The sequence below is a fragment of the Anastrepha ludens genome, chromosome 4 (assembly GCF_028408465.1).
Source record: "Anastrepha ludens isolate Willacy chromosome 4, idAnaLude1.1, whole genome shotgun sequence".
NCBI lineage: Eukaryota > Metazoa > Arthropoda > Insecta > Diptera > Tephritidae > Anastrepha > Anastrepha ludens.
In genome coordinates this window covers 121346498-121374487 of record NC_071500.1, presented here as the reverse complement: position 1 = coordinate 121374487, position 27990 = coordinate 121346498, and the positions used below count along the sequence as shown (strand labels likewise).

The following is a 27990-nucleotide window of genomic DNA, read 5'->3' as shown; positions in this document are numbered from 1 at the left end:
TTTGCTGTATGAAGGTGAAAATAACCACTAAAGACGTGTCGCAAAGTGGTGGCAGCACAAAGCAGCCCAAACATCAGCAACAGGATGTTGTCTGTGGGGGCCGTGTGCAAGGTGCCACTTCCAGCCAGCCATCTGCCCTGGCAGTTTCCGGACTCGCTGACCCATTTAGTACCATCGGTGTTAGTTTATTCGCATCCGCGTAAGTGTGTGTGTGCTCGCTCTTTTTCTTCTCATTAAGTTTTAATCAATGTTGATATAATTTAATTTCTGCGCCGCCCATTTAGTAGATGTAAGAGTGCAGGTTTGTACTTGTATTTTTTGTAATGTCTTCATGCGGAAAATCTAATTTGTCGCCTTGATTGGAAAGCGTTTAATTGCCGCAGCTGTACTGGTATACCTTTTGCCGTAAGCGTCGAAGCTGACGCCGCTCATTAATTTCAACTTTTATATTCACATAATTTTTATGAATTTTCTGATATTTTTTATAAGCGCGCGTTCCTCACGTACTCGCCTCCTCTCTTTCCACTCTAATTACTATGTTTTGTGTTTTTTGCGGCGGTTTTCTGTTGTCGCCATTGATTAAATTACCAGGCTGTAGGAGTGCGCTGATGAGCGCGTTCTGCGTCCTTCCATCGCTACCGTTTAAATACCGGCAGATATTGGATGTTTGCTAGAGAAAGTGCGTGCTTGCTTTCCGTAAAAACTTGCTATGGCTGTTCTGCTTCCCGCTTAGCTTTACGAAGAGAGAGTGAGGCTTAAGCTTGATTTGATCATTTTCCTTGCATTCGGTGAAGGTTTTTTGCTCTTGTTGTTGCTCCCATCGCTTAATAATTTTTCCTACTTAATTGGTGACATGATGCAGAGGTGAGAAAAAAGTTTCCCGGAAATAAGACAAGACACGCTAAAAAAGCAAATGAAAATATTCGATTTTTTGACAACGAGACTGTAAATTGAGCTTAAGTAGAAATTTAGGGAAACGATACTTTTTTAGTAGGTAGATAGTTTCATCCACAAGAGTGATAGATTGCAAGGTTTGGCCATCCAAAATGACCAATGTGAGAGTAACTTTGCCTGCCCCATCATCGGAGATTCAGCTCATTTCTCATAAATATAGCAGGGCGGCTACTTTGGCGGACGATATGTGCATTTTAGCAATTGGTGGTGAGAAGGCTCATTCACACGTAAACTCCAAGAGGACGTTCACAAAACAATTGAATGGACTGTGAAGTGGCATATAAAACTTAATGACACTAAATCAATACATGTAGATTTTAGCGACAGAAAAATTCAATATCGTAAATATTAGACACGCAAAATCCAAACTGCAATATTGCTAAGTACTTAGAAATGACGCTTGGTGCAAAACTCTGCTGGAAAGAGCACATTATAATACAACATGAAGAATTGACCTTAACATGCAAAAATTAAATTTACATATAGAAAGAAATTCAACTCTTTCCATTCAAGATGAACTTTTAATTAAACCGAATATTTAAGTCCATTTGGGCTTATAACATGCACTGTGGGGCTGGGCTAAATAAACACATCTTGAAAAAATTCAACGATTTCAAAAGAAATTTATAAGAAGCGCAGTAAACGCACTAAGGTATGTGAGGAACACCGACTTACATCGTGACCTAAAGATTATGTCGATATTTGATGTTGTCAAACAATACGCTGCAAATCATACCAAAAACATACTAGCAAAAATAACTAAAATTCACTTTAAAAACGGCAGATCTGTGTAAACAGATGTATATACAGTGTCTCAAAAAATTATTCGGAAGTCTAAGTTTTCTAGTAGAAAGTACAAAAACAAAGATTATTTTATCTCGGGTTCACATTCAAAAACTGTTTTTTCTCCTGCCGGCTCTTCTCTTGCTTCTCGGCTTTATAAAGAAGTCCATCCGAAAAAAGTTTTCAGGGCCTTGTGTCGGGTATATCTTGCGAATGGCTCGAAGAAAACCATTCATCAGGAAGGCCAATAAAAATACGAGTTCTCAAAGGAATAAATATATAATAATATAAAAATAAACCACTTCACTTTTGGATCAACGTTATTTTTAGCGAAGGGAGTAAATTCAACATTTTTCTATCAGATTTCTATTCGTCTGGAGTCTGGAGAAAACCCAGTACCGAATTGGAAGAAAGTAATACAGTAATACAGTAAATACGGTGAAATATGGTGGTGGGGGTGTAGTGGTGTGGGGATGTATGTCAACAGTAGGCGTGGGTAATCTTGTATTTCTTGATGGTTTTATGGATAAATCACTTTACCTTAATATTTCAAAAGAAAACGCGAATGAAAGTGCGTAAAAACTGTGTTTTGGAAATTACCTATATCTCAAGCATACTGCTCACGATGCGCGCATGTGGATCATACATCAAATGCGCCACATTCTCTCAACACCATCAGAGCCTCCAGACTTAAATCCTATCGAATATTTGTGGAATGAACTCATTAATGTTTAGTAAAATAGGAAAAGTTCATAATGGAGAGAATAATGAGATGGCGCCTATCGTGGTTCCGTTACTTTGCTCTCAGCGAATTTGACAATGAGTGACGTGATTTTAGCATCAATATGGCCAGATTAATATTTTCGTAACTTAATTTGGAATTTTTTTGTTATTTAGTCTCCGAGTTTTAGTTATTTCTTCATGAATTTTTTGTAATATGTTCTAATTAAAATGTAACAATATATTTATAATTTTGTAAAATATACATTTTTTAAAGATTAATTCAATAATTCACTTAGTTTTATTTAACTTTACTTTTTTTTAAGATCTGGCCACATTGCTCATGATTGCGGTTATTGTTGATGTTTATGAATATTCGTTTCTTTTTTGAAATGTGCGTTAATAACCAAACGTTTTAGTGAATATATACGCAAAAATAAGATAATTCGTGAAAGTGTACGAGTATAAGTGAAAAATAAGGAAAATAAAAATAAGAACCTCAATAAAGCGTGTGATATACGCTTTTTTATATTTCTTATCAGCCAATATGACATTTCTCGCTTTATTTACATTTTTAATTTCCAACTTTTTCTTCTTCTTCTCCTTTCAGCAGTCAAATCTATGTCCCGCTATTGGAGTGTAGGTAAAGAAAATAAAATAACAAATTTTTATTGATTTACTTGAAAAACTTTGTATGCGTGACAAATTGTTTTTAAATTGTGCGTTATGTTTTAAATAAATGTGTTATCGAAATGTACAATTTTATTTATGAGTTTTTTTGGTAATAGAAACTCTTGTGTTAAGGGAATGACTTATTTGTTGTATTTCAGGTTATGTAACAAAATAAAGTACCCTTTTTGTAAAAATGTCGTTATGGTTTTTTCAGTATTTTCTGGTATTTTGTTGCTTATTTTTACTGTGAATACACCTCTTGATGCCCTATATCCCACTAAGGAATGAGGACCGGACGAAACGATTAAACCTCTATGGTTTTAATTCGTATTCACTAAATTCAAACGCTTTTAAAAGGTTTTCAAGGTTAAGAAGAGTTAAGAGAAGAAGATTTAATAGTCTGACATAGCCTCAAAAGGAAAAACAAATAGATTTTCACTTTCAAAGTGTATAATAATCAACAAATTTTTATTAGCACTAAAATCTTCTCAGAGTGACCTTTTATAACCTTCCTTTGTTTAAAAATAATTTTTTTTTAACTTACAGTTTCGGCAGCCTTAAATTAAAAACAAAAAGAAACAAACTCCAAACTTAAAAATTGTCGCATTTTGAGTATAAAAAAGCACAAAATTTATTGTGAAGACCAAATGGTTGGCAACACTGCACTGCTTAGCAAACGTGACGTCACGCACTCTCTGATGGGCGCAATCTTCTTTCTATCATTCTTGGGAAAAATTGTTTAAAATATGGATAAAAAGTCAAAAGAAACTACTTCGGAGGAAAGAAAAATAATATTTAATTTGCGAAATAAAGAAAAAAAAAACAATAAAAGAGGTATCAAATTCCACAAAAAGAAGTATTTCAACCATCCACAGCATTTTGTCGAAGAATTCTTTAGACTGAGAACAGCGATCAGGAAGGCCTGAAAAATTGAGGTCTCGCGATAAATCCGTTATTATTAAAAAACCCAAACGAGAGGCACGTATTTCTGCCCCAGAAATTAAAAGGAATTTCCCTTAGATTAGCAGAATAAACGTCGGTGATGACACTGTGCGAAAAACGCTAAGAGCTACTGGATGTAATGGATGAACACCACGCATTAAGCCGCTTTAAGTGAAAATATTAAAGGAGAACTAGAGCGCAGCGGGTTATTATAGCTGAATGCCAGTGACGCATGGCGACCGCTGTGAAAATTACATTTAAAAAAATTTGGATATTTCCGTTTAAAATTTTGAAAAATTTTAGGCGATTGACTCGTTACGAGACGAAAATTCCGAAATACATTCAGTAGTAGTAGTTCCGGTAGTTCAATTATAAATATCGCTGCTATAAGAGGAACCATTGAAAAGGACAAAATTTGTCAATTGAACCACGTAGCGAATCTCATGAATTTCATGCCCCCCAAGTCTTACAAGGTTCAGTTAACAGTCAGCTAATTAATTTCGTAAGAAAAAATTGTGTGAGTATGTAATTTGACTTAGGAATGAATACTAAATTAAAATCTTTTAAATGGATACCAGTAATAACTGATATTAGAATTTTCGAGTTTGAAGAAGTCGACCGCAGTTGAATTTCCCGTTTTTCAATTAGGTTTATTCTTAAAAGAAAGTTTATTTGTTTCGTTTTTACGCTCCCGGTAACGTAATATCAATAAATTGGAAAAAAAAGTTATTAGCCACGAAAAGAAATAATTCTATTAGGAATACAATAACATTCATTGGCGCAAAACTAATGTTTCATTGAAAATAACCAACAGGTAGCGCAAAATTAATGATCCCATTTTATTTATAAATAACTTGTTTACAAAATAAATTTTTTACTAAATAATGTTGAGTGGTGGAAACCTTTATTTACGAGGTGTGTTCAAAAAGTATTGCGAATTTAGTGTTTTTATTTTTATTTATTCATCAATATCTATTTTTTCCCCTTCAATGTAATCCCCATGAGATATTATGCACTTGTGTCAAGTTTTTTTCAATTTTCGAAGCACTAATTTTTTTGTGTTGTACAGCTCCTCCTTCGATGCCGTCTTTATCTGGTCAGTCGAAGCGTGGCGTCGTCCTTTCATGGGTCTCTTCAATTTCGTGAACAAGAAAAAGTCAAAGTGTGTTGTTTTTGGCTAAAAAGTCGCGCACAAGCAACGATGTGTGAGCAGGGGCGTTATCGTGATGCAAGAGCCAATTTTTGTTCTTCCACAAATCCGGGCGTTTCTGTCGGATTGCTTACCGCAAATTGCGCATAACTTGCAGCTAATATTCCTTATTGACCGTTTTACCCTGTGGCAAGAACTCATGATGCAAAATGCCCCTGCAATCGAAGAAAATGGTAAGTAAAACTTTTACATTCGACTGAACCCGGCGCGCTTTTTTCGGTGTCGGTTCGTCCATCCATTGAGATGATAGCGCTTTGGTTTCCACGTTATAACCATAAACCCACGATTCGTCACCAGTTATGACCCTCTGAAGCAAATTTGGGTCGTCGCGGACAGAGTCCAACATCTCATTAGCAATGTTCATGCGATGCTGCTTTTGGTGGAAATTGACCAGTTTTGGTATGAATGTTGCGCCGACCCGTCTCATGCCAAATAATTGAAAAAAATCGAATGGCACGAGTCAATCGATATAGCTAGGCCCTCAGCAACTTCTCTAATGGTGATTCGACGATTGGCCAATACCATTTTCTTCACTTCATCAATATTTCGTCTGTTGTTGAAGTGCTCGGGCGTCCGGCATGCTTTTCGTCGTTCACATCTTCTTGGCCTTCTGAGAACATCTTGTGCCACCGATAAACGTTGCTTTGGTCCAAAGTAGATTCTCCGTATGACACAGTCAAATTCAGAATGTATTCGCGCATTTAATTTCGTTTTTCACACAAAATTTTATACAGGTTCTTTGAGCCATCTTTTTGAATAGGTGAAAACCGAAAAGGAGCCGAAACACGTGCAAGCAAAGCAGCTGTTAACAATTAACTGAACATTAAAAATGGCCGAACTCGCCGGCATGAGTGAAACTCAAATATGCGTAACCTGCGAAAATTATAAATTCGCGATACTTTTTGAACACACCTCGTAGACCTAAAGGGCTCCATTGCTTTCTGTCTGTTTGTATACTGTAGCTGTCTAGTTCACAATTATATTTGGCAGATTGGCACACGCCGCCGTTTGCAAAAATTGTAAATATCTTGATGGGGTGATTAATTTTCTCCTTTTGTATAAGTTAAGAGAACAAAATTCTGTTTCCACATACATCATTATTTTCGCTTACATATTTCTCATAACTGTTATGCCTCTGTTTTCAAGCCAATTTTCTTGATTGTTCGTCTTATTTTTGGAATATGACGTTCTCTCAGCAAACATCCAATATGGATGAAGAGAAAATTTCCCGAAGAAATAGTTCCGCTTCGTCGTCGTCATTTATGATTTCCTATCAAATTCCGCTTTTTCCTGAATTGCCTGGTTTCCATTTGTGATAAACTGGAAGTGCGTCGAGAAACAACAAAAGTTTAAAATAAATGAGTAACAGAAGCAAAAAAAAGATGAAAATTAAAACTTAAAATACTTCTACATTTGTAGTAATAAAAAGAGTAATAACCATTCTGCAGAAATATGCTTGGCAAATTAGTACGAAAACTTTTATCGAAAATGGCATTTTGATTTTTGTTTCCTCCAGCTAATTACGAAATAAAGAGACATTTTCTTTTCCACTTTTCCTTAGTTTGGAGCAAACGCAAAGTGAAATGAAATAAAAAGAAAATTAAGTAAAAATAAAAAAAAAAAACGAATATTTTAAGAAAAATAAAGCGAAAGGAAAGAAGAAAAGAAGAGAAAAGTAAAAAAGGCTTAACTTTGTCCAATTTGCAAAAGTAGCGAGCGGCGCTGAAAAGTTTTCTTCAACAGCCATCCGATGTCATCCGCAGAAGTAACTTTAGTCATTTTTAGTCGAGCTATGTACATTTGCTGCTGGTATTTGAGCTTCAACTGGTGTCTATCGTTGTCGCTGTGGGAAGAATTTCTCACTTTGTAGCTAGGCGTTCCACTGAATTTCGATGATAGTAAAACTGAATATTGCATTTATTAAATTGCGCTTTTGGTTTTTAAGGAATATTGTTTGTCTTGTAGCTGAAAGTTTTTGGATACACAATGTACTACACATCCATATATGTACTTTCAAAATGCCTGCAGTCCGCACACTTTATTAGGCACACTTTATTAGGAACCCTCGCTAGGTTTCTCTTTGTAGTTAAAACAAAAGGTATTTGGGGGTCGCCGTAGTCGAATTGGTGGTCGAATTCGGTATTCCAAGACCTCCAAATCCCGTGCATGAAACGCCAAATGATGGAAAAGTATTTCTCTAATAGTGGTCATTCCTTGGCAGACAAATCTCTAAGTGTATTTCTGCCATAAAAAAAGCTCTTCACAAAGAACTATCTCTGCCATTCGGACAGGGTGTGAAACTGTAGGTTCTCCATTTGAGACAGCAATACGTGCATCGCATCGAATTAAAGATGTAAACGCTAATTATATACACTTATATAAGGAATTTGAGATGCTGGCCAACAGAAACAACGCCCGAAAATTCTACCAGAAACTTCGGCGGCTTACAGAAGGTTTTAAGACAGGGGCCTTTTCCTGTAAGAACAAAGACGGCGAACTGGTGACTGACATCCAGAGAAATCTTAAATTATGGAGGGAACACTTCTCGAACCTGCTAAACAGTGATAGCTGTGCATGTCACAGAGAATGTGAAGATCCGGATACCCCAATCGTTGACGACGGAATTGACGTTCCACTACCCGACCATGACGAGGTGAGAATAGCAATAACGCGGCTAAAGAACAACAAAGCGGCGGGCGCCGACGGACTGCCGGCTGAGCTATTCAAACATGGCGGCGAGGAGCTGGTAAGGTGCATGCATCAGCTCCTATGCAAAATATGGTCGGATGAAAGCATGCCTGCCGATTGGAATTTAAGTGTGCTCTGCCCAATCCATAAGAAGGGCGATCCTGCAATTTGTGCCAATTACCGCGGGATTAGTCTTCTAAATATCGTCCATAAGGTTCTAGCAAGCGTATTGTGTGAAAGGCTGAAGCCCACCGTCAACCAACTGATTGGACCTTATCAGTGTGGCTTTAGACTTGGAAAGTCTACCATCGACCAAATATTCACAATACGCCAAATCTTGGAAAATACCCTTGAAAGAAGAATCGACACACACCATCTTTTCGTCGATTTCAAAGCTGCATTCGACAGTACGGAAAGCAGTTACCTTTATGCCGCGATGTCTGAATTTGGTATCCCCGCAAAACTAATACGGCTATGTAAGATGACGTTGCTCAACACCAGCAGCGCCGTCAGAATTGGGAAGGACCACTCCGAGCCGTTTGATACCAAACGAGGTTTCAGACTGGGTGACTCGCTGTCGTGTGACTTCTTTAACCTGATGTTGGAGAGCATGGTACGAGCCGCAGAACTTAATCGCTCCCGCACAAACAGTCGGCGCACTCGCATATCGGCACCCACGTCACTGTTGACAGTTATAATTTCGAAATTGTAAAATACTTCGTTTATTTAGGAACCAGCATTAACGTAGAATCTCTCTTGCCAACAAGTGCTACTTTGGACTAAGTAGGCAATTGAGCAGTAAAGTCCTCTCTCGACGAACAAAACTAACACTCTACAATACTCTCATCATGCCCGTCCTAACGTATGGCGCAGAAGTTTGGACGATTACAACATCCGATGAAGCGACGCTTGGAGTGTTTGAGAGAAAGATTCTGCGTAAGATTTTAGGACCTTTGCACGTTGGCAACGGCGAATATCGCAGACGATGGAACGATGAGTTATATGAGCTTTACGACGACATAGACATAGCCCAGCGAATAAAGATCCTGCGGCTACGTTGGCTGCGTCATGTCGTCCGAATGGATACAAACGCTCCGGCTTTGAAAGTATTCGATGCAGTACCAGCTGCTGGTAGCAGAGGAAGAGAAAGGCCTCATCTGCCTTGGAAAGATCAGGTGGAGAAGGACTTGGCTTCACTTGGTGTGTCCAATTGGCGCCGGTGAGCACGAGAAAGAAACGACTGGCGCGCTTTGCTACACTCGGCCAAAATCGCGTAAGCGGTTATCGCGCCAATTAAGAAGAAGAATATGCAATTTTATCTCAGCTAAATCGCACCAGATTTTTGTAACCTTCGTTTTCGTACCAGCGGCGTTAGCGCATTGGCAGTAATGAAATATTATATAAATGTGTGAATTTTTGGATGTGAGTTTCTAATATTTTTAATTTATTAAATTTTATTTTTTTGCACGGGAGCAAGATTCCAATTTTGATTTTTTCATTTGAAATGCTGATAGTAATTTTTTTTGCATTTTTGGTTTTCCTATTTAATTTTATTTTCTGCATATAGCGCAGAAGCTTGGGCGACGACAGTATCCGATGAGGGTTCCTTGGAGTGTTCAAGGTAAAGATTCTGCGGAAGACTTTTGGACCTTTGCACGTTGGTGACGGCGAATATCGTAGGCGATGTAATAATGAGCTGATGGTAGCAGTGAAAGGAGGTGGAGAAGGACTTGGCGTCACTTGGTGTGTCCAACTGGCGCCGATTGGCACGACTGGCGCGCTTTGTTAAACTTGGCCAAAATCGCTTAGGAAGAAGAAGAAGTAAATGTAGTATAAATCTTTTAAAAATAATACAATTAGTTATATTTTTATATTTAAAAAAAACTTTCTTATCAAAATTTCTAATTGCTTCTCGAACGATGCTCATAAATTTGTTTGTTTACATTTCTTCACTTTTCATTCTGACGTTTCTTCTTATTTGATAATTAATGTTGCTAGCAACCTTTCACAGCAAATAAAATGCATGTTGCTGGTGAAAGCTTACTTTTGGTTTTATTAAAACATATATAGGTTAGGTTAGGTTAGCCTGGTTGGCAATAAGCCACCTTTTGGTCCCTAGCGATACCAGATGGAGACCGATCTCTATGAGTACTTAAAGTAGACATCATGTAGGATGTCAGCGCTTGTGGCGAGTCTAAGCGGAGCTGGGAGATCCACTTTTGAGACGTCCTCCAGACCCTCAAGCAATGGGGCTCCCAGGCATATTAAACGCGTTTTTAATAATGCCGGACAGACGCACAGAAGGGGTTCTAAAGTTTCCTCAACATCCTCTCTGCATTTTCTGCCTTTGTCCGTGTTAGCAATCCCTATCTACTACGCATGTGCAGCTAATATATTATGATCTGTTAGCATACCTATGATAGTTCTGCAGTCCTTTCGCGAGAGCGTTTCGCCAGAGCGTAAGTACGAGTTGAGCCAGTTTTTTGTCGCTAGTTCTAGACATGACTTTTGCTGTTTTGCATGTGGCCAAATTAGTCCACCTAACTACCACTGGTTCTTTTATGTAGTCGTCTATTTCCTTGTATAGAGCACTTAACGGTTTTAGTATGTCATTATATATTATATGGAATATAGAGCGTAACTTTTTTATATGTGGATACAAACCTTCGAATTCAATATTGGGTTTGAGCAGGAGATGAAGGGATGCTGCGTTGCAATAGATTATTTTCAACATCGCCGAATAAGATATCCATTTCCTCACATGAGAAAGAGTAGGAAAAGATAAAGAAAAATAGTAGAAATTCCTGTTCATGCAGCCATCCTTGGGATATATTTTCAATATTCATTTCGGAAAAAAATGTCCAAAATATCGAGCTCAGCTCTTTTGCATTGCCGTTTAAAAAATAAAAGAAATATAAACCAGAAGTACATAATAAACTTAACAGTGTCTGAATTAAAGTCAAAGAATGAGCTAAACTCAGTAATTGTTTTCTTCGAGGATTTAAATAAGGAACTTTTTAACGTGAAGAGGAATAGTACGAAAGCATCATCATCGTCATTTGGCGTTACAGCTCTGTGTGAGCTTTGGCCTGCTACACAAAATGTCTCCATTTAACCCGATCCGTGGTTGTTTCCCTCCAATTGGTGACCTTGAGTTTCCTCATGTCGTCTTCTAGTTGGTCAATCCATCTTGATCTTGGTCTGCCTCTTGATTTCGTTGCAAATGTTTTAGCGCCAATTACTTTTCGTTGAGCTCTCGTGGGGTCCATTCTCATGGTATGGCCTCGCCATCTTAGTCTCTGTGCTTTGATGAACCACACAACATTTCCCCTCTTTTAAGTTGGTCCAGTTCACGGTTCCATCTTATATGCCACTCGATATTGTTTTTGATTGCACCGAAAATTTGCCTCAAAATTTTTCTCTCGAATACTTAGAGCTTATTCTTGTCTTTTTCACTATTACGAAATGCATTTGTCAAAAAAATCATTTAAAAAATTTCAGTTGGTAGGCGTATTTTCACGCAATTTAAGTAAAAATGTCGATTTCTAACTACAAAGCAACTCGTTTTTTAATTAACAAAATGCGTCGGTGCAAATTTCTTAACCAAAATTATTTTATTTAAGCGCATATATTCAAATAAGGTTGACCGCATGTGTCACTTGCAAGGTTTACCTTTTTTATTAAAGAAAACTCAAGCTTAAAATAGTTAAAGGTATTTTTGTGGTATTTTTAAAAACCAACCAGCGAATGGTTCTTCCTACACAACATCATTCCGCTGATTTATCAAACTGGTTAATAAACTCTTTCAGTTATAGTAAGTATATTAATTCGCTGATATTTTCAGAGTTTTTGTGGGTGCGAAAATACCAAAAATAAGCCCTCGAATTGAGGCTGGGCTTCTATAACCATTCTGCAATCCGACGCAAAATTAATCAGCCCTTTGAAAGATTTATAATTGGCATCATAACTCAATCATATTTGACCTTTGTGAACTAAACAGCTGAATTATACAAATAGACAAGCAATAGATAGGGTAATGGTTAAAATTAGGATTTCCATCATTCAAAACATTGTTTTATTTTTATATTCAGCAAAAAAAATATTCAAGAACCATATCGGGTGATTCATTTTGTGCCAGCGTATACTTATCTACGAAGTTTTTCTTATCTAACAACGACTGCATTTATGCTGCTGCCACGCTGAATGGTGGCAATAATTGTAGACAACAGCAACAGCAAAAATAATTTCTTGTAATTATGAGTAAAATATTATTAAAACGGCAATGAACCAGAACCAATATAAGGAAATATATTTATTTCTTTTGGTTTCTGCGCCAAGTCAGTAATAACTTGGCAAAGTTAGAAGAAGAAAATATGAAAGCGGAGAATGTAATTGTAGGCATGGGTGTACTTTAGACGGTATGCGATACATACGAGGGGAGGTTTATAAACTCGTGTCTCAGTTCCTTAATGCATGAAACTTCTGTATTTATAAGATTATATTTTACTTTTTCAATGTGATCGCCCCTCAATGGGATTTCTCATAATCAACATATGGGTTTTATAATACTGAAAATGTATTCTTTCAACTTTTTTTAAGACGGTTTTCTACGATCACTTTTACCTCCCCATAGTCCGAAAAGCGTCGCCAACATATGTATATCCATGTTTGGGTTGGAAAGCAAAAACTTCATTGAGAACCAGATCCAAGCTGCAAGGTTGCCAATTTCTGTGAATTTCGTAGTTTTAAACCTGCGCTGTGTGAGCGGAGGCATTTCCTTCCATGACCAACACGACCACCATGAACTCACTATCGCCGAAAGCAGGTCACCGACGTAAAACCATTTCTAAATTAAAAAAAGGGAGAAAAAAAGTTCTTTGAAGCCCTAACTTCAGGATTGTCAATTTCTGCGAATTTTCTAGCCTTCGCAATCTGAGCGGAGGCATTTTCTTACATCCTCAATACTCGCCAGCTGGTTACTTTTCTTCCGTACGACTGTTCCGCGTATTTGACTCAGTAAGTTAACGCTGACTGACCATTCATTAAAGTACATTTAGAAAAGTAATCAATTCATGAAATTTCTACGCTGACCCAGAAAATGATAGCCGACTTTTTACTATGCATTTTGTATGGCTTTTCTCTTTTTCCTTCTACTAAGGAATCCAGATATCACTAACGATCACATGAAAATTTCTGATAGAATACCAAAAAATCTACACAACTCCTAAAACTTCGATGACTTAGCGGTACCGAACGTGCACTAATTTAGTGGATGTGCAAACTCTTTGTTATTGCTAATCTGTTGTGCCTTCTATTACCTGCCGTAATTTAATTATTCAATTCAGCAGTACTGATTTTGCAATTTATTGGACAATTTCTTCGCTAACTACCATTCCTAGGCGATGCGAACTAAAGAAAGCCTCTAAAGTTCTTGTTGAAATAGTCAAGTCAATTTATGTTATTTCTTTAGAAATTTCTTTGCACGTATTTTTTTCAACGAGGAATCCGATCACAATTCTTCAAATTGCGAGAGTTTCCATTAATCGCTGATATGAAGTTTTTACTTATTCAAGGGATAGCTGCTAGCGAGGCGAGTCATATATAAAAGGGGCTTTTATTTATACTCACAAAGAGTCCTGCAATTGGAATTGTCAGTAATGAGATGATGAGCCATCACTAAATATCTTAGGGTGTAGTACTATCGGCCGCCCCTAGTTTTAGGTCGTAAGCGCTGAACATCTACATATGAATGTTTACATGTAGGCGCATACGTTCATATATACTAGTGTAAGTATACACGAACAAAAATGTGTACAACTTTTTAGAAAGTTTACTTTTACTCGCACATACGAACGAACTTTGTGAAAAATGAATAACCAAATAAGTGGAAGGAATTAAAATTGCTTGGCCTTTCCTTGATTAAGATGGATGACAGCCAAGTGCGTACGAAATTTCTCTGTATAAGTATAGAAGCATGTATGTATGTATGTGGGTGTGCGCATATTGGGTGAGTGACAACAAGATATTGGTGGGCGTTGCTCATTTCTTCCATAAATATATATTTCTGTTCTTGATTACTTCCTCGGCCTTTTCATTTATTTTACGCTTTCTTCAAGTTTCTCGTTGTCAAAAGCGACATCCATAGCAGTGCAACTGACATTTTAATTTATGCACGTGATTGCTTGCATACTTACATACATTTTGTACATACATATTTGCACTGAGTTCATATTATATTTGGTGGTATTTGTAGAGGTCAGTGCTCTAAGTGCGTAAGATTGGGAAAACTTATCCCTGTGCAAATATCGATAACGCTTCACTAGCAGGCGGTAATTACTTTTGACACGATTGCAGTGGAGAAATTGGACAAGTCAGTCCAGAGATTATTTGGTTTTCCTTAAGAGTGAATTAAATAGTTGGAATTATGTCACTTTTATTAGGAAATGTAATTGAAGAGAAATTTATTGAGTTTTTAGAAAAAATAATCAATAAATGGAAGGTGGCGCAAAAGTTACCTTGCGATGTTTTTTGGCTGTAATTTAAAAAGAAAATGAAAAACTTTGATTCTTCTTTTGGATTATTTTTATTTGGTCTTTTAATTTTTTTTACATCAAGTCGAGAGTATGATATCATGTAAATGGCCGCCGCCACAGTTGATTGCCATTTGAGCCCTTTTTATGGCATTTTCCATCACTTTGGCCAAAACTTCCGGCGATAGGTCCTCACTTTCTTGACGGATATTGTCTTTAAGAGTGCAACAGTCTGAGGCTTGTTGACATAAGCCCGCGACTTCAAAAAGCCCCACAAAAAGAAGTCTGGAGCGGTCAAATCAGGTGATTTTGCTGGCCAGTGCAAATCGCCAAAACGGGAGATTAGGCGCCCGGGAAATGCATCCTTCAGCATATCGGTTGTGGCACGTGCAGTGTGTGCCGTTGCACCATCCTGTTAGAACCTCATGTTTTCCAATCCCAATTCATCAGGTTGCGGCAAAAAGAACTCGTTGATCATTGCTCTGTAGCGCTCACCATTCACAGTAACCGTTTGGCCCGCGACGTCTTCGAAGAAAAAAGGTCCGATGACTCCTCCAGCGAAAACAGCACACCATAAAGTGACTTTGAGCGAATTTAATGGCTCTTTGTGGGTTACACGCGGATTTTCAGTGCCCCAGAAGCGTAAATTTTGCTTATTTACGTACACGCTAAGATGGAAATGGGCCTCATCACTCATGATTATTTTTGATGAAACATCATCTTCTTCTTGGTGATTATTAAGGATGGCTAGAGCGTATGTTAGACGCGATTGGCGGACAGCAGCTAACAGCTGATGCACCGTCTGGACTTTGTACGGAAACATCTTCAAATCTTGTACCAAAATTCGCTGCAAAGACCGTCGACTGATACCCATTTGCGTGGCACGTCGTGGCACGCTTCCATAACATCCTCGGCTACAACAGCAATATTCCCTGCAGAACGGCTACTCCGGGGTCTGCCACGCCTGGCAGCATCTCTTGTTGTGCCAGTCTCTTCGAGGCGAGCGGCTAAATGTCGCAGTGTTTCACCAGTAGGTGTTGGACGGCGAGGAAATCTGCGACGAAATTCACGTTGTGCCAAAGCCACCGACCGATTATTGGTCAAATAAATAGTCAGCAATATTCCGCGTTCTGGAGCAGTGTAGCGTAACATTGGTTATTAACGTGCATTTCGCATGTGTTTACTACACAAATATCAAAACAGAACTGACATTAGGGGCCAATCGCAAATTTTAGCATTCTCTGATAGGAGGATTACTTTAGCGCCACCTGTTATTTGATTGATTTCGATTTTCGAGTAGGCATTGGAAGTGCGAACGATCTTGCAAATCAACAGAAATAAACTGTTTTTTTGATACTTTTTATTTATTGAAGTAAAAAAGTAATATACAAAAACAATTTACAGACTAGCACAGATGCTTTAAGAAACATATAAAAAAATGCTACATCAAATTATTTGTAAGCATAATTTAGAAGTTAAAGAAGTTAACGTGTTTAGAAGAATCATAGTCAATCCCAATAAATTTGTAAATAATATTAAATTTGGTTCGAACTATCTTGACAGGTGCATTCCTTGCAAACAGAGTATTTATAAAGCCATTATGAAAAAAGTCTAAATTACGAAGCGCGGTAGAGCTTATTTGAATTCAGGTTCTAAAAAAGTTGAGCGGGACGATACTCTTCTGTAAATTTCCTGACTTCCTGCATAAGCTTGAAAACTACACCCAAAAATATGTATAGCATCACAACCGTGCATTTTTGATATGAAAAAATCTTCTCAGAGGCAATCATTTGCTCGTAATTGCACTCTCTAACTCTGCGCTCCATTGAGAGGGCTGCCATTGTAATTTCATCTTACACGTCTCTTATATAAGAGCGCCTAAGCGCACTAATTACAAAAGCACCCATGCTTCTAGCTGTTTTCATCTAAAAGCATTCAAACTTTTTGCGAAAATGGTCAAGGATAAGCTAGCATTTGCTATCAAAGGATTAGTTGATCCTTGTCAGCATGGGTTTGTTGGTGGATGATTTACTTTACAAATTTAGCTGTTTTTTCTCAGTTTTTTGTCGCTGAGGTAAAGAGTGAGCTTCAAGTTAAAACCATATATACGGATTTTTCGAAAGCATTTGACACTGTCGCGCCCAAAATACTCCTCTGGAAATTCGAAAAACTAGACTTCTATTCGGTTTTACTTTTATGGTTAAACTCATACTTGTGAAATGGAACTTCATATATTTGTGTAAATTTCTAGCTAACCCCGAGGTCGCAGTCTTCATCTTGATTATACTTTTCATGAATGACGTTGGTCGTTGTTTCAAGTATTCTAAATGTTTACTCTATGCAGGCGATTTGAAACGTGTTCGCAGAATCTCCTGTCTATCGGATACATTGTTATTGCAGGATCATGTGAATGATCTGAATGATAGGACTCTGTAAAACTAGCTATGTCTATGTCTATGTCATCTAGAACGCGATGTATCCCTAACATTCACTTAGGATTGAAAGACTTCAAGGCGAAATTTGTTTTACACTTTGATAGTCCCTTGCCGTCCTACAGTGTTTGGTGCATGCTTATCAATGTTTCATCAGTTGAGATCCGAGGACTTGTCCAGAGCTTTATGTTTCTATACGATATAATAGTTTTAATGTTCCTAATAGAGAGCTTCGCTCTTATACTCCCTTTTATATTGAAGTTCTCAGATCTAAATACGTCAATTTTTCCTTTCTTAATATCGACTTTTTAGGGGTTTTCAACTTGATTTTGCGATGGCAAGGTCTCCATTTGAGCTGGATTTTGCGATGGAAAGTTCTCCATTTGAGCCACTTATTGAGCCTTATTATTTATCAAACAAACTATCTATTTAATTTAGTACTTAAGTTATTTCTAAGTAATCCTCAAGCGAGGAAGGTCAATTGCAATCACCTCCTCGCTTGAATAAAATATGTTATTTTCTCGCCAGCCATTTCTTCAAATTGGGAAACACTAGATGTAGCATTTGAAACGAACTGCGTTGATAGAAAAGGCATTTTTTGAAAATCATTAGATTGCCCCGATTCAAACGAATGCCAAATACAAAAAAAAAAAAAATTATCGATCTGGCTGTAGTGCCAGTTGTGTTAGCTTTGCACGGACTTTTAAAATGACCATCGCACATGAACAGCATAGTAAAAGGCTCAGCAGAGAAAATGGCGGCATACTCATATCAATGTTTATGGAAATTTGCAAATAATTATTTATATACTACTATCTGTGTATCTTATTTGGTATAGTAAAAATACATTGCTATGTCAGGGGTGAAGTGTTAATTTCCCATATGGATATCTGTGACAAAATTGGTTGTTAAAGACGGGTTTATATCTTTGGCATGCAGCAAAGACCATTTTTCTTCTCATGAGGGGGGCAATATGTTTATTAAGGATGGAGTTGTTGTAAATTGATAACTTAATAATAATTTTATCTCTTTGCGGTGGCTCTTCCTTCAATATGGGGTAAGCCACTTTTCCAAGCATCTTCCAAATGGAGGTGTATACCATCTATCTATGTACAGAGAACTACTTAGACAGCAACTTCCGGAATGAGCGAAAGTCAGGCGGCTCTCAAGGCTTTGAAATCTTGGGAGAGTAAGTTTTTTTTTTTTTTTTTTTTTTTTTTTTTTTTTTTTTTTATGGCCAATTGTATTTATAGTTAACTATAAAATACAAAAAAAGCTTATAACTATGGCTACTGCGGCCTTAAGCCAATATACTGGGTGTGTATATATGCGTATGTAGGGTGTTAGCTAAATTTCATTTAAGATATTACAATATTTTAAATAGTTTATAAGTTTAATAATGTTCTCTGTAGAATTGTTTAAAAGTAATATAGATCAGTAGGTTTTGTGTTGTTTAGTGATTTTCTGTGGTTTGTAAAATGTGTGCAGTCGTCTAGGATGTTTAGGTCTTTTTTTATTAAATATTCGTGTGTTAGTCGTGTGTGCCCAAGTCGTAGTCTAATTATTTTTGTTATTTCCCTTCTAGTTATGTTAGTATTATGTGTAAATGTGTGTTCATTGATCGCTTGCTTCTTTGGGTTAACAAATTTGTACCAGCTTGTTGTTTGTTCGAATGTGGAGTGTTGTGTATTTTTGAATATTTTTGTTATATGTTTTTTAATATCTGTGTGTAGGAGGTTCAGAGACATAGTTAGGGGGCGGTTTTGTGCTTCTTTTGCTGCTAAATCTGCTAGTTCGTTGCCCTTGATTTTAGCGTGTCCTGGTATCCATATGAGTTCGATTTTATTTTTGAATTTTAGTAAGCAGTTTCTTATGTAGTCTGTATAATAATTATTATTGTTTATACTTTTTATCATTTCTAATGAGGCTAAGGAATCGGAACAAATTGCAAATTTTCCAGGTGTTTGGCTAGCATATTGTACTGCTTCAAATATGGCTATCGTTTCTGCAGCAAAATTTGTGCTGTAATAAGGTAAAACCTTGCTAATTAATATTATGTCATTGTATATAACGCTGAAGCTTGTTTGGTTTGCGCTCTTTGAACCGTCTGTGAAGATTAGTTTGCATTTTTTTTTTATAAGAGTAAGTTATCACTGGCCCTTGTGAGTATCTAGAAACTGAATCTGTTAGGAACTTACAAACGCATCCGGCTGATTAGTGCCCCAGGACACAGGGGTATAACTGGGAACAAATTAACATTGGCTCCGGCCTCGTCAGTAATAGGACCTGAGCCCTTCATTGCTATGAGACAACACACCATCAAGAAGAAGAAAAGAGCTGGAGTTACTGGGGGCTACAATCAGAATATTGAAAATAATAAGGCCAAGCTTTGAAAATAACAAGGTATTCTCACAGGCCATTGCAGAATGCGCAGTCATCTGCACATGATCATGGTCGGGATATGATCTACTGACTCTTTTCGTTTCTGCGACTAGTCCCAGGAGACTCCAATGCACCTTCTCCTGGAATGCAGCGCTTTAGCACGGAGAAGGTAGATACATCTCGGTCATTTACAGCCAGAAGAAAGGCACATATGTTCAGTCCAACCCAGTTCTATCTTAAGTTTAGTAAGGGAACTGGGTCTGGGTGAGTTACTGTCACGAGTAGAGGGCACAAGAGACCATGCGGTCGAGGTGCAAATCTCCAATAAATGTAAAACTAAATCTAACCACTTTCTGCGAGTGTGACGTTTATTGGCGTTGCACCAAAGGCATAGGTGTAAGCTCATACCGCGGAGTGATATCGTGTTTTAAGAATATTTGATATTATACTTATATAGTGAGATATTTTATATTGAGATATTTCATATTCCATATAAGAAAAAGCTGCAATAGATCTTACTTAAAACTAAGACGCTTTTCGTTATATTTTGCTATATTTTTAGAGTTACAAATATTCATCTAATATACGAAAAGCATTCTTCCTTCCTTTAGCCTAAGATAATAATTTTAATAATATGGTTTTTTTTACTGCTTCCGAATTCACTTCCATTTCATCCATTATTAGGAAAATACCCTTAGTTTTCTCATTTTCCTCATAATTTATTACCAAAGACCTGTAAGTTCCCTTAGCTTTACTTCGCAGCAACAATTACGGTAGTACAAAATTGAATACAGGAAGGAACTTGCGTAGCATTTTTCTTCATCAAATTTCAAAGCAAATGAAAAGGACGTAATTTAAATAAATTGAAGCTAAACGCATATTTTCCGTTTAAGAAAAACAAAATTAAAATGTGGATGAAGTTAATGTGGGCGAGCACGGCAACACAGTTTAGGGAGAAACTATTCTTACACAACAGCGAAATTGGTTAGATTGGTAAGCAATGAATTGCATTGCCAACGATTTTTTAGTCAGTCCTTTGTACGGTTATAGCTTTGACTGGTGCTCTTTATCGCCCTCATCTGCTGTTGTGCATAGCTGTGCTGGCACAGTTTCCATTTGGCTGCTGTCATTATTATGTCAATTTAAGTTAACGAGGTTTCGTAGCTTATCAAGCGCTACGTTGTGCTGGCTTGCAGCCACTGCAGGTTGCAGGTGGGAGGCGCTTTCCACTTTGTTGTGCTATTCTCTCTTAAACACCTTCTACCCAAGTACTTTTTTTTACAAAGAAGTTGGCCTTTATCATCATTACCTTTTGTAGTTTTTCATCCAGCGCGTAAACTGAAGTTAAAAGAGCAATGAAGCTGGTGCAATGCTGGAAGATGGCAGCTTGGGGAGCGGAAAGAAAGAATGGTATGTCTGGCATTATTTATGTGAAATGAAATTTCCGTTTGCGTCGTATTTTTGTTCTGCTCTGGATTTTATTTTTACATTTAGCCCATTCTTAACACCAGCGCTGTGCTTTAAATGAATATGAATCAAAAATCAAATGAGTAGCCATTGTGGCCATTGTGGTGTTGAGCGAGTCTGTGTATGATCTTGGTAGTGTGCGAAAAGTATTACAACCCTGCAGGAAAAATATGAGTCGTGAACTAGGGTAAGGTGCCATTCGGTCTCTAAACCAACTCACTTAGACCGTTGCCGATTTATTGTGATACCACAGTAGGCATATACCTGCTAGTCTCCTTTGCAAAGCCATTGATATGGCTGGCACTTATATCCTAAAGGTCATCGAAATCACTCAAGAACGATGAGCTAAAGTATCTACTTATAAGGCTGGTGCCATGCCACACAGGACAGTGACAGAGAATATGTCTGGCAGACTCTTCATCCTCCTCATTCTTGCAGCTTCGGCGAAGAAGTCGAAATTTGGTACCAACTAACCTTGTGATCAAACTAACTAACATACAGTCCTTTTTCTTTGACCGACCTTGGAACGCCTGATGCCCCATTTTGGTCAAATTATTTTTGGAGCGTTCCTCTTCTTGTTAATTGGTGCGATAACCGCGTAGGCGATTTTTGCTGAGTTTAATAAAGTCGTTTATAACAGTAATGAATTCATATCATTTCAATATTCGTTCTTATATAAATAAAATATTTACCAAAAAGAAGAAAGAATGCTCTTCCATAGTTCTCGATGTTGCTAAGGCCTTCGATAAGGTATAACACGACGCACTACTCCATAAGCTAAAGATTTTAATTCCAAAGAGTTTTCGGAGATTCTAACTTCGTGTCTAAACAATAAATATTTCAGGACCGAGCTCAATGGTACTTATTCAAGCCTTAAGCCAATAAATGCCGTGGTTCGATATAATTATGGCTTTCAAACCATTAGGAAAATGTAGATTTCTCCCTCAATTTCTAATTTATTAAGAAGAAAGAAGAAAAACGGCTTTCGTGAAAAACATTAATTAATGTCTATGATTTGAAATTTGAGATTTCTGCATACTCGTATTTTTCTGGTATTGATGAAATAAATGAAACGAAGTAGAAACGCTTAGAAAATAGTATAATGCGAAGGAAAAATAAATTGGTATTTAATTTCATGTTCACCTCTATTCGTTCCGTAAACTTTTTGATCTATCCGTTTCTTCAACAAATCAACCATCCACCACAAGCTCGAATATTCTCACTGCATCTAAAGCAAGTTCATTTCATGTGGCGTGATTCTCCATATGAACTGTTGAGCCAAAATAGTATGGAAACACTTAAGTTCAGAAGTATTTAATAAAAGAAACCATGTTTTTTCGTCCTTGACTAGAATAATATAAGTAGGAAAATTATCAATTTGTTTGCAAATTAGTTGCTTTGTCTCAAATATACTCAACCAAATCGGCACAACAGTAGCAGCAACAGCAGCACCAAAACCACCAACAGAAACCATCGTCTCGTCGAGCAACAGGAACCAACCGACTTACCCTATTCTGTTACAACCTCCTAACGCACTTGTATTTTAGTTCAACACACTGAATACTTCAATCAACGCATGTATACATTTATAATCTCGCACAACCACAATAAACAACAAAGTTTTAAGTTTGCACTTTAAGTTTCTTTCTAAATTTATCGCACCGGCGTCAAACCTACTGCAAAATGGGCTATAAACAAAATGTCACGTGCTGCTCGCAGACAGGGGAGAATAGAATTAAATGCAACATCTAAGTGATATGAAAATTCTGTTTTCTGTCCTTAAGCACAGGAGGATAAATACATAGAAGACATTCGTAACTATAGCAGAAGGTCTAAGTATTTTCTTGTTTTTAAACGGGTATTTTCCAGAACACGTTTTTTGGCTTTTACAATAATATCTGGGACCAGGACTGGAATGGGCCGGCCTGAGCACTGGATGTTTGAAATTCCCTTTTTATTTTTCTTGAAATAAGTTATTATTTTTACTCAACAAGATTTTCTTAGAACACATGACATATGTGGACCATAATATTCTTAGGTATTTTTCTTTCTTCATTAAGAAACTAAATTACGGAGCACAAGGGCCAATTCTTTGCCGCCGGTAAATGCTTTTTTCGATAGATTTCTTTACCCGTGATATCTGGAAGGTTGGTTTTTGTGAAATTCGTTATTAATATGATATTATTATTGTTGGGGACCTTAAGACACATTGTGCACACTCCCAGATTTATAAAATATTCTTTGACCCTTTTTCTAACTTTAGTGTGCAAAATAAGTGCTTAAACTTAATAGTGACATCCGATAAAAAGGTCACTCCGGACTCTTTTGCATACAGTTTCGTTATATTCTCTACAGAATCTGCAGAGCTTTGAAAAATAAGTTCCCAGGCTAGTCAGGTGTTGTTTCAGCCAAATTTACCGCGCTAATTCAGAAGTTGTTCTCAGAGAAACTCATGCAACCCTTAAAGCGCTTTCCAAAAATGCCCCAGTATAGTTCACTGTAAGCTTCGTTTTCTTCTTTGGTGAGAGACAACACTCTTCTTTTGCCCAAGCCGCAAAGGTTCTTGGAGCCATACAGAGAGCTTATACTCTCTTCTTTGTGAGTTTGTCGACAAATTAATGGCATTTCTTTCATTGCCAATAAGCCCCGGCATTCAAAGAATCCCAATTTGAATGGTCCTACCAATTTTCTTACTGATATACCCCAATACTAATTTAAAAGTATGGAAGTATTGAGGTGCTGAACCAAATCTCAACTCAATGCTTCAACCCACATTTACGCGAACTCTTTAAGCTTCATTCGCGAAAGGAACAGAGCTCAACTACGATACCTTAGTTCGGAAACCTTAGTTCGTTTGTAGAGGTCGTCATTACAACAGGCAGTTGTCATCCGAGGACTCGCTTTGGTTTTCGTTGTGCATGGTTTTTACGTGGCGGGTTCCAAACCCAGCGCACAACCAGGTATCCTGGGTAGATTCGTCTTCTCACACAAGCTCGTTTTCAAACGAATGTTCGGAGGATACTTAGGTGAAGCCCAGAAGTTACGAACTGCTTGGACCGTATGTAGAAAAATCGTCCTGGGCACTTCTATGTGAATAATTATCAGGGACTTTCCCCACTTGCGTGGAATTCTACAAACGGAATCAATCTCTCTTTCCAACAAGTGCTACTTTGTACTAAGTAAGCAATTGAGTAGTAAAGTCCTCCCTCAACGAACAAAACTCGCTACTTGAAGTATTTGAGAGATTTGACTTCACTTGGTGTTTCCTGCAGGCGCCGGTTAACACGAGAAAGAAGATCGCTTGAGCTGTTATCGCGCCAATCAAAAAAAAGAACAACTGTGCGGAGAGTGGCACATGTCAAAGAAAAATGCATAAATTATCTCATCCACCGTTCCTTTATTTCCTTTATCTCGTTGCTCATCGCCGCACACCTTGGCGTATGAGTGATGCTTTCGCTCAATACAAAAGTGTAAACAAAATTTCCCGAAATGGTTGAACGTTTAAGTAATGCAAGCGAACTTCCCGTTTTTCTCTTCTGCTTCCGCCTTGTCTTTGCTTGTGTAAAAATTTGACATACTTCAAATTGACTGCCATACGGGTTTATTGAAGCCACAATTCGCGTGAGTAGGGTCAACCTAGTATTCATGCAGAAACAGACACACACATTTTCGCATACATAAATATATATATAAATATAAATATTGCTTATGATGCGTGAAGGCACCACTGATTCGCACGTGTTGCTACACTCTGTTTTTGCTTGTTTTCGCTTGTGTCCTTTTTCATATCTTCATACTTCTTTTATGCTTGCGAAAATGTTATTGTTGTATTTTTATTTATAAATAATCATATACTTACATTTATACTATACCTTTACTCATTTCTTTGTTAAGTTAACATTCGCTTGCTATCCATTTCGTGTGCCCCTCATTCACTTTTTTACTTTCAGCCGGTCCTTTTGCCTCCAGGTTTTTTTCTTATCTTTTAGTTATTTTTACTTTACTACAACACATTGTTGCACTCTTTTATTTATTCGCTTGCTTCCGCTGAAACACAATTTTTTTATTGTTTGTTTCTTTTTTTGTAAGTTTGTGATAACAGAATGGCCTCGTACTTTATCTTTCATTTTCCCAGAACATTTTATTTTTCGCTTATTCCCAAGAAACACAGACCTTTTCGTAATCATTGAATTGAATTGCTTCAAAACTCTCTGACGGGTGTAGTCGAAAGGAAAGAAATACGAGCCTGAGCTTAAATTTAAATAAACAAAAGTGTTTGGAAATGATAAAATTAAATTAAATTGAAAGGGCTTTGCTGACCCTTTTCAAAATTTTTATTGTGTGTTAAGCATCAAAAAATTTCCATTACATATATTCACATTCAACCGCACCAAAGTTCGCCGTACATTTTGAGCTTTTGAGTATTTGAGTTTTTTGTTGGGCCGTAGGTAGGGGTCACCTCTACATTTTTCCTTATATTTTCGGCATTTATAATCGGATCTTCGATGTATCGATGTTTTCGGTAAGATACATTTTTTTCTTTATTTCAGTGTTCATTGACCTCAAGTACTAATTTTTTGGCTGGAGAAGAGCATGTTTTTCTTTGAAAACAACAACAAAGTCTTCAAGCTAAACATTTGTTGGCGAAAGATTGTAGCCTCTGGGTGATGGTGTTGGAGGCCAGCCATGTTTCACTTCCCCTGCAACAATACTGACTTCAGACCTGAGCTGAATATTTGCAGTTTAGAGCATCTGGAGATTTGCGAATTCGCGCGTACTGTATGTATTCCCCCGAATGCCACCCTTGCATTGGTTAGTCCGCAGTTTACAATTGCATCTGCTCCGCCGTCTGTCCTGATAGTGCAACCTAAGTAGGGCAGCCGGGCGCCCGTCAACCATTATATGTGGTTGACTCTCATAACCTTCGTCTTGGCGATGTTGACCTCCTGTCCAAGAGTGCGTGCCAGCGGTGTAGTCTGACATGCAAGAGTTCGTGAGAACGGATGCAGATATCATCGGTGAAGTCCAGGTTCTTAAGATGACTGATGAAACGATGCATACGATGCCTTTTTTGTTGCAAAGCCAATTGGCTAATGACGTCGTCGGCGAAGACGAAGAGAAGAGGCACCAGTTGACAATCTTTTTGTACACATGCATTGGTGGTGAATGGGTTGCTGAAGTTGTCATTGTGTAGCACTGCCAGTTTGGAGTTCCCATAAAGGGCTCTGATGAGGCGCATTATCGTAACGGGAACCCCTTTCTACTCAACGCCAGCCATATTGAGTCTCGTTTGATTGCGTTGAATGCCTTCTTGAAGTCGACAAATAGCATGCAAAGCGGTGAGTGCCACTCAACTGATTGTTCTGCTATGATACGAAGAGTGTTGGTTTGGCCAACACAGCTTCGGTGACTGCGAAATTCAGCTTGCTCGTCACTTAAGGAGTGTTCGATGCATTGGAGTTTGGTTTGTATGACCGTGATTAGAATTTTGTAGATGGCATTGAGCAGGGTTATTCTTTAATGATCAATAGTCCTGGGCTTATGCCATCTTCGCCCGCGGCTTTATTGGGCTTCAACCCCTTCATTCTTGATCTTCGATAGACTGGGGTAGGATGTTGTAATTTTGCTAATTGTGCTACATACTTCAATATTAGATTCGCTGCTAAAGCAATGTTGCTAACTGCTTCAAAGTGTTCTTCCCATCTACGTATCTGGTCTTTTTTACTTCACCGACACTTTTTGCTGCTGGCACTAGACAGTCACGATTATCACCGCGTTTTCTATTGACTATGGTTGAATCTCCAATTTGATTTCATTTTCATCTCTGCCCACCAAAGTGCATTAATATGCTTTGACGGCATTAGGCGCATTGCGTAAGTGCAAAGGGGACTTGATTAGCAGGCACAAATGACATCCCAAATGCCTTGGTGCCTAGGTGGAGAGTATTGAATCATTTCACACGTTATGCAGATAAAAGTGGTGGCAAGCGACTTTTAACCTTGGCATGCAGATATTTTTGAGTTTTTGGATTTAAAGAAAAATACTGCCAAAGAAGAGAACAAAAATAGATAATTTTTTATACTTTGTGGATATCTAATCGATTTATGACGATTTCACGCTAAGGAAGACTGGTTTTTGCTGTGTCCACACAAGTGCCCCGGCTTATATGAAGTTTTGGGCAAAAAATTCAAGAAATTATTTGAAAAGTACGAACAGGAAGGACGCGCCAAGAGCAAAAACTCAAAGTTCGCCATCATTGAATCACAGGCACTGAAACTGGCAATAGGAAAAGTAATCAGCAGAATATTGGAACTATCAAATGTAGCAACCTATGCACCAAAATTGTTGAATATTCCGCGCAGGTTGAAGTGGCTGTATGCAACTTTGCATCGATCGCGCTTAATACACTTGTCACGCCTGAAAAAATTTACGATTTTCCTTGACTTTAGATGGTTTCTAAGGTCGTACATGGAATCTAAACGAAATCATAGTTATACATCAGGCAAAAATATTATATTTCAGGCATCATCCCATTGGCATTGGCGTTCAAATTTCACGAACTCCCTTCTTTTTTTGCGTTATCCAAACAAAAGCGACCAAGCATTTTCAATGTAATCAACAAATTTTCGAAACAATTTACTGCGGGGCTTTGGAAGCTAGTTGTAAATTGGCGAAAAATATGAACCCTACGAAACGTATGAATTTTCACGAGTTTGTAAGAGATTTCTTTAATATGATGTGTGGAATATAAAGCCCACTCAATTCTAGAACTTGTTTGAGAATCTCCAAATTTCTGTGAGGCCTTCGGCAGGCCAATGCACTCAGATCTGAACTTCCAGACAGCCAATCTTCTGTGGCTATGAACTCAGGAATATTGTTTTAGCTACTACTGCCTGATGGGCTGGATCTGAGTCTTGTTGGAAGTCCAACGCTTTCCATTGAAGAGAGTACTGCTCAGATACTTTACCACGCCTTGTACGACAACCTCCTGGTACACTTTTGCCCCTTTTACGCAGAAATGAAGAGATGTAATGCCTTTACAAGACTCGCCTCACCAAACGATTACAGAGGCTGGATGATGGTCACGCACAAGCCAGGGAACAACATTTTTTGCGTCTTTAGAACTTTTAGCATAGATTTTGTCGTTTTGCATCAAATCATCGTTTTATTGGCGTTTCTAATGGAGCGGATTCCCCATAACACTTTTCAA

General features: G+C 37.8%; 1 pseudogene; it reads left to right on the top strand.

The window, feature by feature from the left end:
- The first annotated feature begins 8 nt into the window (after positions 1-8).
- LOC128861989 (ribonucleoside-diphosphate reductase large subunit-like) lies at positions 9-27548 on the top strand (annotated as a pseudogene).
- The last annotated feature ends 442 nt before the right edge of the window (positions 27549-27990 follow it).